The 14,335-nt window shown below is 51.3% G+C and overlaps 2 long non-coding RNA genes across 2 annotated transcripts; both read right to left on the bottom strand.

The window, feature by feature from the left end:
* Positions 1-3,382: 3,382 nt before the first annotated feature.
* Positions 3,383-6,576, bottom strand: LOC148053203 (uncharacterized). Its single transcript, XR_015708903.1, has 4 exons — positions 6,529-6,576; positions 5,984-6,055; positions 5,107-5,214; positions 3,383-3,617 (listed from the first exon to the last, which is right to left on the bottom strand). It is a non-coding gene; the product is annotated as an uncharacterized LOC148053203 (long non-coding RNA).
* Positions 6,577-10,213: 3,637 nt separating this feature from the next.
* LOC148053204 (uncharacterized) lies at positions 10,214-12,807 on the bottom strand. The gene is made up of 3 exons (XR_015708902.1): positions 12,727-12,807; positions 11,176-11,415; positions 10,214-10,634 (listed from the first exon to the last, which is right to left on the bottom strand). It is a non-coding gene; the product is annotated as an uncharacterized LOC148053204 (long non-coding RNA).
* Between the last annotated feature and the right edge of the window lie 1,528 nt (positions 12,808-14,335).

A 14,335-nucleotide genomic window follows, 5' to 3' on the forward strand; every position in this document is an offset into this window, starting at 1 on the left:
GTCATTTGTAGTAAATATGAGTCTAAATACATATAAGCAATTGGGATATTCTGTAACGAATGCCTTGGCTTATAGCTGGGAGGGTGCGTTACAGTAGGGGTTTTGGCCATGCAGAAAAACTGACAAAATGTGAGACAAAAGAGTTATGATTGAGGTGGAGAGTTCCTGAGCATTAACAGTATAGGAGTAGACTGGAACTAGACAAGTAGAAAACTGCTTTACAAAAATCAAAAAGATTGATTTGGGATAGGAGCATTTAATACAAAAAGTGCTGGGGGCCTCTGGTAAACAGTCTGAAACTGGATAACTGAACTTGGACTGCAGCATTTGTGGAAAAAGTTGGTGACGATGAGTTTTGTAACAGGATTCAAAGCAATTTGGATTTTTGAGCGCTTTGAGATCTGATGAAAAGCACAAGAAGGAAGCCAAGCATATAATTATTATTATTATTATTTTTAAAAGCAACACTGATATTGTTATGAGTGAATCAGCAGATGGCAAATGCCTTTCAGTGAAGGAAAAGGCAAAATATGTGTCTGGTAGCAAGGAGTGAAGCTAATGATTATGTGCTAAATGAAACAGCCATTCAGTGTAGTGATCAGGAAAAAACATTTGGGAGTCATCGTGGAAAAAACATGGAAACCATTAGCCCGATTTAGAATAGCAGGAAAAGTAAAAGCAAAAGAGGTTGTGTTGCTCCTGCATGATGCTCTAGTTGGGTGCCTTATTTCTGAGTTCTTCTTGTTTTTATTTTTGTGGCTATGCTCATGTTGACCACCAAAAGTGAAGGTCCCGTTCAGCTAGGCAAGGTGTTCACGTACCCAAAAGGAGAGTCCCTGCTCCAAAGCATGTAGGGTAGAAATCTCAAAAATGCCCAAGAAGGCACACATGGGGGGGGTACCCCATTGTCCCCACACACAGAGGGCCCTCTTGGCCAGCCAAAGCCGTAGGAGGTGAACCCCTCTGACACCGACTATATGGGAAAGGTAAACCAGCCGAAGCAGCCGGCAGGACCGGGGGATGTCACAGCCTGGCACCTCTAAGCTGCCTCTCCATATGGTGTGAGACCATGTCCTCCAGTCTCACGATGCCCCAGCCAAAAGGTTGAGATCGATACTACCAGGATCTGAGCTCGCACCCACCAGGAGCCACATGGACCCTCTTTGCCAGGGAGACATGCTTCATTTCTGAGCCAAGCCTGGGGAGAGAGGTGGGTGCAGCTCCTCCATGAGAGCATCCTCAGGGGAAAGCAGGACACAGGGCCGAGGCCAGAAGGGAAAGGAGTAACAGTGAGGGAATCCAAAAGTTGATTTTAACCATGTGACAGGGATTAACTGCACAGCATTCAAAGGGTACAAACCAGGGCTTCATGTATTATAGTACAACACAACTGCTCCAGCCCTAGCTGCCCACAGCTTCCCCTGCTTCAGCAGCACTTTCTAACAAGCCTTTCTGACTGTCCGGGCTAGATCCAAACCATTAGTGCAGAGGCGGATGGCTTTTGTTTGCTTTTCTCCTGATCCCTATTTTTTTTTCAAGTGGGCTCTACCGCTAAAATGCAAGAGTGCTTCACTCCTTTTAAAAGAGAAAGGTCTGAGTCCAGTCATCCTTTAGTGACTCCCTTGCAGCCAGTTAGCCCACAAAAATAAGCAAACTGAAGAAAGAAGTCAGAGCCTAAGCCCTTTATGGGAGATTGATTGTAAAGCTGGTGGCAACATGACAAGCTGATTTGTGGTGGCTCCTCATAGCTTGTTTGAACTGTAAACCTCAGTCACATTTATTTATTGTATCAATGCAGATTTGTCATGATCAGCCTCGACATAAAGGCTGGTATCTCGTGCCTTAACCAAGGAATGTTCAGCCGGGCACAGGGAGAGCACAGGTCTGTCTTTGTGCAAGGACATGTGCGAAATGCCCTGTGCATCCCCTTTCGAAGCCCCCAGAAAACCTTTCCTTTGCTTCAGTGCATGCCAGATCAGGAGCTCGGCTCACTGCCATGTTTGGTGATGCCACGGCTTTCCATGACGGCACCAGCCCGAGGCTCCACGGCTCCTTCACAGAGACCTGGATCCCTTTGCAAGGCTTAATTACCTCTACTGTCGTCTTTTCTAATGATAGCTGGAGCAGCTGTTTCTTCTTCCTCCATAGCCTGTGAGTTGCCAGAGAGCCTGAGGGGCCCACCAGCTAATTTCCATACTTGGATCTAGCTCTGTGTCTGCATCATATTTTCTTGAAACAGTAGTCGCGTAGCGGGTCCCTCTACCTTCTACACAAACGTGATTTAGTGTCTTCCTCAGGAGCAGTGAGCTCATCTGCTATAACATGAAATTGTAAGAAGGATTGTTTCTTCTCTTATTAGTGTAATCACTTTAGACTAGTTGATATGTCCTGTATACAGCTTATGGTGTAGAGTTTTATAGCATATTACTGCACCTCCATATAAGTCTAAACTGGTCATAAAACATAATCACTTACTGAAAAAAAATATATTAATGCTGCTGAAACTAGGACACAAAGTGATTTTCATAGCAACGGATAAATAAAGGCCTTGGCAGAAGTCCTATTCTTTTGCACAGAAAAATGCAGATAAAAGGGAAAGCATTATACCCTTCCTCCATCTCTTTCTCATCTTTTACTCTTTGCCTTCAAAGTATCCCATCAGCCATGAGCAGAACCATGATATTAATAGCACTAAAAGTGTTGCAAACTTCTTGCTCGGTCCAGCAACACTTGCTGTTACCGAGGTCCCACGGATCCATGGGAAAAACATCCCGTGACTCCAGTGGCAGTCTTGGAAATGTTTTTGCCATTTTTCTTAGAGACATCAGCCCACGAAGAAAATTAATAACAGTGGGAAGCAAGAGCATGATGTACCTACCAAAACCATATTCTCTCCAAGTACCAATAAGCAGCACTGAGGCAAACTCTGATGCTGAGTAAAGCTTGTCTAGACACAAAATTAGATCAGGTTAAAAAGACTACTGTATTTCTACTCTCTTCTGTTTATATGGCTCATATCAACACAGTATTTTAGTACGTGATGTCTATTTATGTATTTAACAGTTGTTAAACAGCTGTGCAAAGCACTGTCTGGATATTTTTATTTTAGTTTAAAAGTGAGTCAAAATACAGTTATATGTATAGTATGATTTAAGAGCAACCTAAATGGCCCAAATTTAAACTGAAGTAAGTACACGTCCAAGCCTTTTGGTAAGGTTTAGTTTTATTAGTTTAAAATCACACCTTAATTTAAAACATACCCGCATCCTGAATCCAGTCTTCACCGGTATTTAAATAGCCCTTTTTCCCACCGCAGCTAATGATAGGAAACTGAGGTTCGGAGTTACAGGACAGGGTGTTTGTGGTGGAAGAAGGCGTGAATACGAGGTCTTTCTCAAATCCACCGTGAGTGTCCAACCCTTGCACAAGCCCTCACGTGTGGGGCAGTGGGGACAGCAGTACCGGCAGGAGCCGTGCAGCAGCGGAGCTGCTGGTGATGTGGATTATGCACACCGTGCTTCTTCTCCAGCAGTGGTAGTGCATCACATCCCTCCTCTCCGTCATGGTTGTACGCAGGGCAGCTTTCAAACTGGTGGCAAACAGGTCTGGGAAATGCCCTAAGTGGAAAAAAAAATGCTTTGGAGGTGGGAATGAGTGGCCCTGGGGAAGGGGGAGAGCACAGAAGCATGGAGTGCTTGAGCATCACAGCCTCTGCACGTCAGCCCATCACCCCTCGGCTAAAGGTGGCTTTTGAAGGGGTTTTCCAGCTCCCCATGAGGGAATTAAGAATGGCATTATCTGCCTAATAAAAATGACTTTTCTGTCCTCCTCAAGCACTCATACATACACAGACATAATAAACCATGGTATTTTATTCAGGGAAAGAGAGTATTCCTACTCCTCCTTTTGCTGTTGGTTTCCACATCTGTTTTTGTTTGGCGTTTCGGTTGGTTATTTGGATTGTTGGGCTTTTTTAGACTGAGGGGTGCTAAGTAAAAAAGCCACTGGTTTATTTTCAGTGTCAGTTTTTAATAGAAAGCTCAGTGTGATGCAGATAATCAGAGAGCAGGAGTGGTAAGGCAGCTCTGGGTGAGGGATATGGGGGGGAAATTACCACCTGATAACACTGCAGTAAATATTGTTTCTTAATATTTATTGCACCATGTTGCTCAAGAGCCTGGAAGACTTTCAAAGACAGAGCACATCATCAGCGGCAGTGGGGTTTTGTGGCTGGTGGGTAGCGAGAAGGATAGTCATTGCATACTTGAGTGAGTAACCAAATGTCAATCAGACTCAACACTGGGAAAACTGTTTCCAAGGAAGAAGAGAGCATCTTGGGCCTCTAGCAGTTGGTTAACATACCAATAAACAAGTATCTGCTCCTAGCCAAGGAAATCTAAAGGGTTTTCAGCTGCAGAAGGCAGAAGCTGGGGACTTCTAATGCAAATCCACATTGCTGGTAGCCATGAGGTGAGCTACCTTGCTGGTCCATACTCAACTTCAAGGCTACCCTGAGCTCCTACAGAGCAAGTCTCCCCTGACGTTTCCTTGTGTCTGTATGAGACTTTCATAGCAAGGCACGCTCTTCTCCTCTGGTCCTCCATGCTCCATCACTCCTATGGCTCTGGGTCTGTGCGTCTGTGCCCTTGGAAGACACATGGCAAATAGCTAAAGACCTTCCTCCAAACATGGGACACAAAGTTTTTGCAGGTCCATCCACCCCTGTTTCTGGCACAGTCAGTGAGACCAGCAGCTAAACAGGTCGGCCTCTGTCAGGAGAAGAAAGTAGGCTACGGGGGAAGCACTGAGTATGGACTTAGCAGACAAGGTGGGAAGCAGAAGATAAAAGGGTACATCTGTGAATCTGAAGGAAACCTAGACTACCAGGATTTTCAATTGCAAAAGGCAAAACCCAAAGCTACTTGTTGAGAAGTTGTGGATGCCCTCTCCCTGGAAGTGTTCAAGGCCAGGTTGGATGAGGCTTTGAGCAACCTGATCTAGTGGAAGGTATCCCTGCCCATGGCAGGGGGGGTGGAACTGGATGATCTTTAAGGTCCCTTCCAGCCCAAACCTTTCTATGACTTTATGATACTTACATAGACCCACCTTGCTCATGGCCATGAGGTCCTCCCTTCATCTGAATAATGCATCCTACACAGAGTCCTTCACGGTACGACAGGTTTTTAAACACTTGCAGCGTAATTTCCAGCAAGGCTGCAGTAGAAACAAATTTGCCAGAGCTGGAAAAATGAATCTGTCATCACAAGATCAGTATTTGCAAGTAAAACTGTTCAAGTTTAGCTTATGAAATTGTTTGCCTTGGCTTCAAGTCTATCACTTTTAATGGATATTTTGTATTTCAGAGGCATAGAAGTGAAGGAGTGTGTTCTTCCATCAAGATTTCAACAACCCTTGGCTTTGGAAAGCCTCGGACAGCCCATCTTTCCATTTTTTTACTGTGCACATGTAAAAAATGGCATGATCTCTACTATTTCAACAGGTGGCTTTTCACCGTAATGTGCTCTGTGTGCTGCTAAAGTCTTTGTTGTGGTCTTGCAGTGGGGCACCTCCACAAGCAGAGTAAGCTTAACCCTCACACATTAACGTTGACAGTGCAATCCAGAAGCCAAAGTTTTGAAAAAATGATACCAAGCAAATGGATCCGCACTGGAAACAAAAAATAAATGTAGCAGCTGAAAGCTGGATTCGTTTCACATGCCTGAGTGAGAACAAACCGAATCTGTTAGTCAGCAAGTTACAAGGAATTTTCTCTCAGGAACACTGCACTCTGCCATGGACGGGAAAGTTTTATCTCAGTCAAGCAGGGAATACCTACGCATTTTCAAATCGTGTTCCCAGGTAATAAGAAAAAATAAAACTGATCATAAGATTCATAATAAAAAGTAAGTATCTGTCACTTCATCATCGTTACTTTTCTCAGCTAACATTGTCTTTTCAAGGAGCACAAGGATGAGGTCATTACCTCAGATGAACCTTCTCCAATATCCTCTTAGGCATTTCAGATCGATTGCACATTTCAAGGGGCAAAATAAATCTGAAAGAGAAAAAGAAAATAGTTCCTGGAAATACACATTTACAGAAGGTGCCTCCTGCCTTTTAGCAAGGCTAATTTGGAGGGCAACAGTTCAGCCTTCTGTCAGAAGTGATCTCCAAGCCACATTTGGGAGCTTCGGGCACCAAACAGTTCTTGCACACAACCGGTTAGTACCAAGACAAAAGCTTTCACCGCACTAGAGATGGGCTTAGGAGAGCTAAAGCTGAAAGCAATTCAAATTTCCAGTGCAACAGCAGATTAAATAATTGCTCAAGAAAATGCGTGCAAGGCCCACTATTGGTATCACAAGGAATATTTTAGGAAACTGCTTTTAAAATAAGACAACTATGGATGAAAAATACCCACTTAACATTTCTTTCCTACAGGGAGGAGCTTAAGCTCTCATTTGACTCATTTTTCTGATTACTATTCCACACCAGCCTTTTTAAACAATGTCATTCAAGGAATCTTACCTGCTGTGCCTTGTGTAAATTGCCTTTAAAATACTTTATCTTGCCAAACTGAAAAAAAAAAAGGTTAAAAATCGATTAAACAAATACGATCTGTTTTCCCCCAGCAGGCTTAGTGCTATCACTTTTCCTTTTTGCCCTGTTTCTTCTTCTGCCTCATTCATGGTTATACAGGTAGTAGAGCTCGCATATCGTTTGGGACAAAGTTAGGCCTAAGTAAGCCTTGCTCACGATGCATTAGTGCAGTAAAACTTAGGCCCAACATTGAAACTTCCCCAGCAGAAACCCCCTAACTTCAGTTACCACCTTTAACAGGACGGATCTTGACAGGGTTTTCACCACTGCAGGTTCCTGGGTTGTTGACTTCAGTGAGTCTCATCGCTAGGGCAGAGGTCCACACAAAAGCACACATCTATGTGGTGGCTTTGCTTCAACCTTTACAAAAAGTGAAGGATGGAAGGAAAGAGTGCTCTGCATTTCTCAGGACAGGTCTTGATGTGTCCAGTTTCAACAACTAGAACATCATGAGGTTGCACTGCTGCCCAGGCCAGTTCCCACTGAACCACGTGTTGTAACCCATCACCAGTCCTAGACTAAAATGACAGCCTAGGATTTGGGGCCCTACTGAAATCTGGCCCAGGAGGGGCAGTGAGGGTTGAGTTTGGAGCAGTCCATGGGGCACTAACTGAAGGAGAGCCAGACAGGGCTCAAGGCTTCAGCAGCGTGTCTGCTTCTGGCACGGGGACCATCCAGCTCACACTTATCCCAATATTCGTGGGGATGGACGGCCACCATGCTGGTTTCCCGTCCACGTATTGCCAGTTCCTGTGCCGCAGAGGGTCCTCTGACCTGCGTCTGCATCAACATCAGCCAGGGGGGAACCCTAAAGTAGCACCCTGCAAATTTGAATGGGAAGAGGGAAGGAGAAAGTCTGGTTACCTTCAAGGCAAATGGCCCTTTGGTATCAAATTCCCAGCCTTGCAGCAGCAGCCTGATAGTCTTTGGGATTCAATGTGACAGCAGATGGGGTGGGGAGCAAGTCACTAAATGGTGCGCAGCGACCTAGCATCGCTGCCAGTGGGTGGACAGGCTGGAGAGGTTCTTCTTTCTAATGGCAAGGCTGTGGGCCAGGTCTGGGGCTCACCCATGGAAGCGTGGAGCGCGCCAGCGACACGGGCCAGCTTAGGAGCTCATGCATTTCAGAAACACGCTAAATAAACAAGCGGACCAGGGTTCGGTAACCACTGCTCCTGTAGGAAATCTATGCAATGAAAAAGTCATCAGCCCTGCCTTTTTTTATCCATTCCTCTCATTCCTCAGATTGAATGTCTTTCCATGCCATGCTTTCCCACCTCTCAGTTGTCCCCCCCCCAAACGTCTGTTTCCTTCAGAGCTGCAATATCGGCCACCAGCAAGGAAGAAAAAGCTGATAGAAGATGATACACCACTCTCATTATTCCATAGTTTTCTCTTGATGGATTTAGAAAGGTCCCGAATGCAAAGAGAAATTAAATCAACAGGTAGGAAGAAAGATGCAAAGTGAAATTCAAGATGCGGGAAAGCTGCTTTTCTCCGGAGGTCCTACTCTTCCCTGCGTCCGGAAGACAGGAAAGAGCAGACTGCTCATGACAGAGGAGAGAAAACTTCTGGGGGTCTTTAGGGGAAACTCAATCAAAGAAATTATTTTCCCACAGACTAGAGCTGAGCAAACCTTAATGGCTTTTTCCTGATTGAAGAATAAATCAACTATTAATTTATGACCTGAAGGGTATATAACAACCCTCCAAATGTTTTCCAGTTCTGTGAGCAGCGATGCTCATGTCCTTTCTGTTTGAGTTTGATTCTCACCAGCTAATTCAGCTAATGGGCTAAATATTCCTCACGAAGCTTCACGACTGCGGCGTCAAGAAAAAAGAAAAAAAGCTTAATTAAAAAAAAAGGCCAGCCATGTGTTTCCACCATAATATTATATGTGTATGCATAGAGACCCACATGTATTAGAGATAAAGTTAAGTGTAAGCACATGGCGGGCTGGAGGGGAGGGTGCTTGCGTGGGGAAGCCAAGGGCCCATGTGCAGGTTATTAGCGGGGGGGTCCTGTATGGTGGGAGCAGAGGCAGCGCAGGGGGGCTGCCGGCGGGGGTAAGCACACACCATCGCTGCCGGGACGTCCTGTTAGCTGGACCTCTACGGAATTGATAAATGGCTCTGGATCGCTTTGTTTATTTAAATGGAAGCCAAAGTTTTAACAGCAATAAAGGGCAGGCTAAATAATTCGCCAGCCCGGCTATCAAGGCGAGTATGATCTCTGAAATATATGGGCTGCATTTAAGAAACTGAACCCTGCTGCGCCCTCGTTTATATATACACACTGTTTGGGCAGCCGGTATAAATTGTAAAATAAGATGACAATATTAGCATCTTCCCTTGGCTTTCCCTCACCGAAAGAAAACCGCAGAGGGAACACTATTCAAGCATTTCCTTTATGCTCATAAGTTAATCAAGAAACATCAGGGAATAAGACAGTTTTATAGCTTTCCAGTAAAATGCAATACAACTCGCAGACACTGAGTGATTTTACAGTTACCTTTCCAAAGTGTGGCAAACAGAACAACAAGAATAATAATAATAAAACAAAAAAAGCTAAACAATGTCTGCGCTTGGCTCTCGAAGGCTGGCAGTGAGGTTGCAGGAGAAAATAATGTGCTTGTGACTTCCGAGCCGGCCGCCTACGGACAGAAATAACAACGGTAATGAAGCCACGGAACATCTTGAGCAATTTACGAGAGGATTTTGCTCAAAATATTAAGCGTCGCCACAAAAAAAAAAAAAAAAAAAAAAAAAAAAAAGCAAGCGATCACTGCTGTCTCAACGTCAGGGCTCGATCCTGCCACGGGTGGGTGGGTTTTTTTTTTTTCGTGATACTTTTGGCAGCCCCCCCCATCCCGTGTGCTACTCCGTGTCACGGCCGAAACAAACCGGTTTCCCCCCAAGGGCTCCGTGCCCTCGGCTGGGGCGGGGAGGGGGGTGCAGCCCCCCCGGGAGACCGAAGCCCCCCCGGGCCGATCGCTCGGTGCCGGACCCCCCTCCGCAGTACATCCCTCCTCCAGGCGGATACTTCATCACCGCGTACACCTCTGAGGCTGTAAAGACGACGGCCGGAATAAGAAAAAAAATACCCCCAAAAAATCCTCCTCTCTCCCCACACCTTCGCCTCCCAGGCCCGTGGAAACGGGGGTGGGGAGGAAGGGGGAGCAACCTCCCACGATCGTCCACGTAAAAACGCGGGTGGACTCCCCCGCACCCTCCCCTCCAGGCACACCCGGGCAATAGCTTCGCCAAGGCTCCCCGGCAAACGCCTGCGTGAAATGCCTCGCCGCCCTTCCCCTCCTCAGGATCCCTTTCCCTGCTCCCCAGCGCTCCCTGTTTTTAGGTTTGGGAGCGATTCCCGCACCGATGCCTTCATCACGGGAGAAGAGGGAGGGACGGAGCGGGGGGTCGGCGGGCACCCTCCGGCTTTGCAGCCCGGCGGCCCCTCCGGGCTCGGCTCCTCTCGGCCGGCACCGCCGGGGCGCTTCGCTTTTCCTCCGCTTCGCACCCGCTCCGAGGTTTATAGCTAAACAAGTTCACACGCAGTAAGGCGTCGGTATTGCGCTTAATGGTTGCGGAGAAAAGGCTCTTCGCAGGGATCCTCATAAAAGCCCTTTATTTAGTTTCGAGCATTTTCTTGTAATCAATAAAAGTTGACTGTTATCTCCCGCCGCATTTAGCGGGGAAGTTTATTGCCTGCCGGGCGGATTAAGGGCGAGACAGGAGTGCACCATACAAGGCAGGGACTCCCGAGTCCCTAGATCCGAGGCTCGGATTCATAAAATATAACCATCCATTACGTTGCCGATATCTGGAGCCAGCAAATATATACAGACTATAAATTGTCGCCGGCGGGGTGCGGGCCGGGGGCGGGGGCGGGGGCTCGGCCCGCCCGCATTCCTCCCCACGCCGGGGGGGCGCGGGGGGGCCCCGGCCCATCCATCACCGCCGTTATGACTCTTGCGATGCAGCAAATGGGTTGTGTAAAGAGGCAGCGTTTGACAAGGTGGCATGGTTATCCTGTCCAAATGATGCATAATATTAGTATTAGGGCTTAGATCATCGCATGCTTTTAAAATCATCACCGCTAACTGGGGGGGGGGGGGGGGGGGGGGGCGTCCTGGGGGGTGCAAGGGGCAAAAGTTTCCATGTAGATAATGATTATAGATGGTGGGATTTATGGGGAGGGGTGCGCGGACAAATAAACACGTCTACTGTAGCCAGAGAGAGGGGCCCGATCCGGCCGGTGCCGAGGAGCCGCCCGGGGCGGAGGGCGGCGGCGAGGGCCGGGGGGGCTGGGGCACCCCGCAGCCCGGGGGCGGCCATCGGGCCGGCACCCTTCCCACCCCTCCCGGGCACCCTCCCAAAGGCTTGCTTGGGGAGAAGGTAGAGCCCCTTCCTCACACGCCGCCTGCTAACCGGTCACGGCTGACGTCACGGACACCGGGGGGGGCGGGGGAGCGGAAAGGGACTCTGCGGGGCGGGGGAAGGGGCCCCTCGGGCCAAAGCCCCGGCATCAGCATCTGCCCTTGGAAGTACAGTATGGTGAAGGGAATTGTACCGGGATGTTTGTGGGGAGACGGGCCGGCTCCGTGCCGCAGCTCATCCTCCTTCTTCTCGCTTTCCAGGGCTGGGGTCAGGCACAGGCTGGAGGCTCGGGGGTCCCGGCGGAGCTGGGGGGGGTCTGTCCCGGTCCCGAACAGGTCAGCGCCCTCCGAAGCCCGACTTAAACCGAGGAGGGCCGGGCGGGCTCCCCCGCCTGCAGGCAGCCCGCCCGCGGAAGGGTTAAGGGAGAGAGTGCCTGAGCCAAGGGAAGAAAGGGAGAAAGGGAGAGCCCCGGCCTTCCCCTCCTGCCTTCCCGATAAACCCCCTCCGCCGCTTCCCCGCCCGGGCACCGCGCAGCGCCCGGTGCCTGCGGGGCCGCGGCAGGCGGCATTTGTCCGGGGGAGGCGGCTTTGGGCTGCCGCTCCGGGCAGCGAACGTAAAAGGGAGGGAGGGAGGGGAGAGAAAGCGCCTCTTAATTCGGCATCTGCGCTGCCGCCCCGCCGGGGCCGGTACCGGGGCAGGGCCCGCGGAGCGGCTCAGCAGAGCCCGGTGACAACGGTGCCGGGAGGAGGACAAAATCCTCGTGATTTATCAGCCGCCTCTGACCCCTGAAGAGTTGGCTTACACGGCTGGTGACACATTACCCGGGAAATGGGGCTGGCGTGATCTGTGGAGGGTGTCTCTCCCCTCCTTCCCGACCCCTCTTTTCGGCTGCGGGGCGCAGGAAACCCTCCAGCCCCTCCGTCACCCTCGGCCCCTCCCGCATCCCCAGCCCCTCCATCACCCCCATCCCCGCATGCAGGCGGCCGGGGCAACCCCACCGGGCCCGACCAAGCGGACAGGGGTGGTCCCGGACGGCCTCCTCTTTCGGCCGCCGAGGGAAGGCACCGGTCATCGCGGTGTGGGGCGGGGGGAGGAAGAGAAGAGGCGATGGCAACGAAGGCCGGGAGAGATGGCCCGGGACCAGGCATAGCCGGAGGGGTGTGATGGCTGGAAACCTTTGATTTGGGGTTTGCCTGGAGAACGGGGGTGGAGGAGGGTGGCCTGGGTTTTTTAAGGCAAGCAGAAATTTGATTATAGCGTACGGCAGAGGTCTGTGATTTGCGGCGAGCGGATTTCATTAACTGCGACCGTTTGAGTCCCGGAAAACCCGGTCAGGCCCGCGGGGCCGGGGATGAAGCTGACCCCGAGGGCGGGCGGCGAAAGGGGCTCGGCCGCGGCGCCGGTGCTCCGGGCCGGGGAGAGCCGCGGCGGCTCCGGGCTGCTGCGGCCGCGGGGCTGGCACGGCCGCGGGCACGGCCCCTGCGGCTCCCCCGCCTCGGCTGCCTCCGCAGCCCGCAGGCCCCTGGGGTCGGCCCGGCGGGAGGAGAGGGCGGGGGGCGGCCGCTTGCCCCGCTGCCCCGGCGGGAAGGGGCAGCCCCGGCCCCTCCGCTTGCTTTCCGCGGGGGGGTGGGGGTGGGGCCGTGGGGCACTGGGCGCCTTTCACCCCACCGCCACCGTGTCACCTGCTGCAGCCGTCAGAGGGGCGAGAGGAGGGTGGGCTGGCTCCCCCCACCTCCAGGTTTACCTATGGCGTTTCCTTCTTTGATGATGATGATGGCGGAGGCAGCAGCGGGCAGGGGTGCCGGGGCGGCGGCGCAGCCCGCCCCGTCGGGGGCTGTGGGGCTGCCTGGCCGCGCGCCGGCGCAGAAGTGGTATCGGGTCTAATTGCCGTCAACGAATGTCACCGGCAGAAGGAAAAACAAAAGCTGCCTCCAAAGATCCCGGAGCAGAATTTGGCAAGGCTCCTAAAGACACCAATTAGCAAAGGCTAAACCCATTAACGAAGTGGCGGCTCTCTGGTTTCAGCCAGGTGGTGCAGATCAGAGCGCCTGTATCTGCAGCAGAGCTCCGCTTCCCTCCAGCCAGGACCTCACAGCAAACCTCCACATCAATAATAGGCTTAATGGATCTCATTAGGGCTGGGGCCGCGAGTCCCGGCCTGGGAGCAGGGGAGGTGAGGGGAGCAGGGGGGCAGCGCTTCCCCCGTGGCTCCCTTCCCCCGTGGGGCGATGGCCGGGCGGGGCCGCCGCTCCCCGCAGGTACCCAGCGCTCCCCGGTACCTGGCCGAGCTCATGGCTTTGCGCAAACTCCATTTCTAGCTGGTTCTTTCAGGTAAACGAGGCGTCGGCATCGCCTCGCCGGGCTCACCAACCTCCCCCCCGCCTTCATCCGAGCACCCTCAGCCCGCCGAGCTGCGAGCATTCCCGGCCGGGCGGGCTGCCGAGGGTCCCGCTGAGGCGGCAGCGCCTTTCGGCGGAGCCCGGCGCCCCCCGCCGCCGCCCGGCCCCGAGCCCGGGCTGTGGAAGAGAAGGGAAGGGGCTTCTGCAAAACTGATTTAAAAAGAAAAGCATCCAGAGCTCACCTCTGTAAAAGGGGACGGGGGAGAAGGGCGGAAATATTTCCGCTTCAGCTAGGGGAAAACATAAAAAAGAGGAAAAAAGGAAAGCCGGGGAAGGCTAAGCTCGGCCGAGGTGAGCTAGAATATTTAGCTAATGGAGGTGGACTATGAAAGGAGACTTCATATTTCTCTCCGAGGAGTCTCTCCAGGTCCGCAGCCGAGAATACACACAGCAAACGTTGTGCTTGAATTATAGCTGAGGGTTTGCTTTATTTGAATTCACTGGTGTTTATTTAAGAAAGTGAATAAAGGTTTTGTGTAAACAGCCATTATTTCTGATGAGCGCTCAACAGCAATAAGAAGGGGGTGGTTTTTTTAGTCGAGATTGTGGCAAAAGTTGACATTTCGGAGATTGCAGTTTGTCTTGCCGACGCCAGGCAGTCCCGAGGCACGAACTGCAGGGAAAGCTGTGTGTGCCTGTGAGTGTGAAACGGCGATGTCGAGCGAAGCGGGGTCTGAAAACAATTATTTTTTAAGACATCAGCTTAAGCCCGACATTAAAATAAAATAAAAATATTTTCCTAAGGAGCGGGGCCGGCCCCGCTCAGCTAACGAGGGAGGCGAACTCAGGTTTCGCTGCCGCCGGCCCCGCAACCGCGGGGCTCTGCCCGGGGGGGGCAGCCCCGACCGCCCCCCCCCCCCCAAACCAGGCGGGGCGGCGGCGGACCCCAGCCCCAGCTCCTCGTCCTTCTTGCCCCGTAAATCGCTTGCTTAAAATATTGCGTCTGTTTTGGTT

Source organism: Nipponia nippon, unplaced genomic scaffold, assembly GCF_047370975.1.
Source record: "Nipponia nippon isolate SJK-2023a ecotype South Korea unplaced genomic scaffold, ASM4737097v1 scaffold_4, whole genome shotgun sequence".
Classification (NCBI taxonomy): domain Eukaryota; kingdom Metazoa; phylum Chordata; class Aves; order Pelecaniformes; family Threskiornithidae; genus Nipponia; species Nipponia nippon.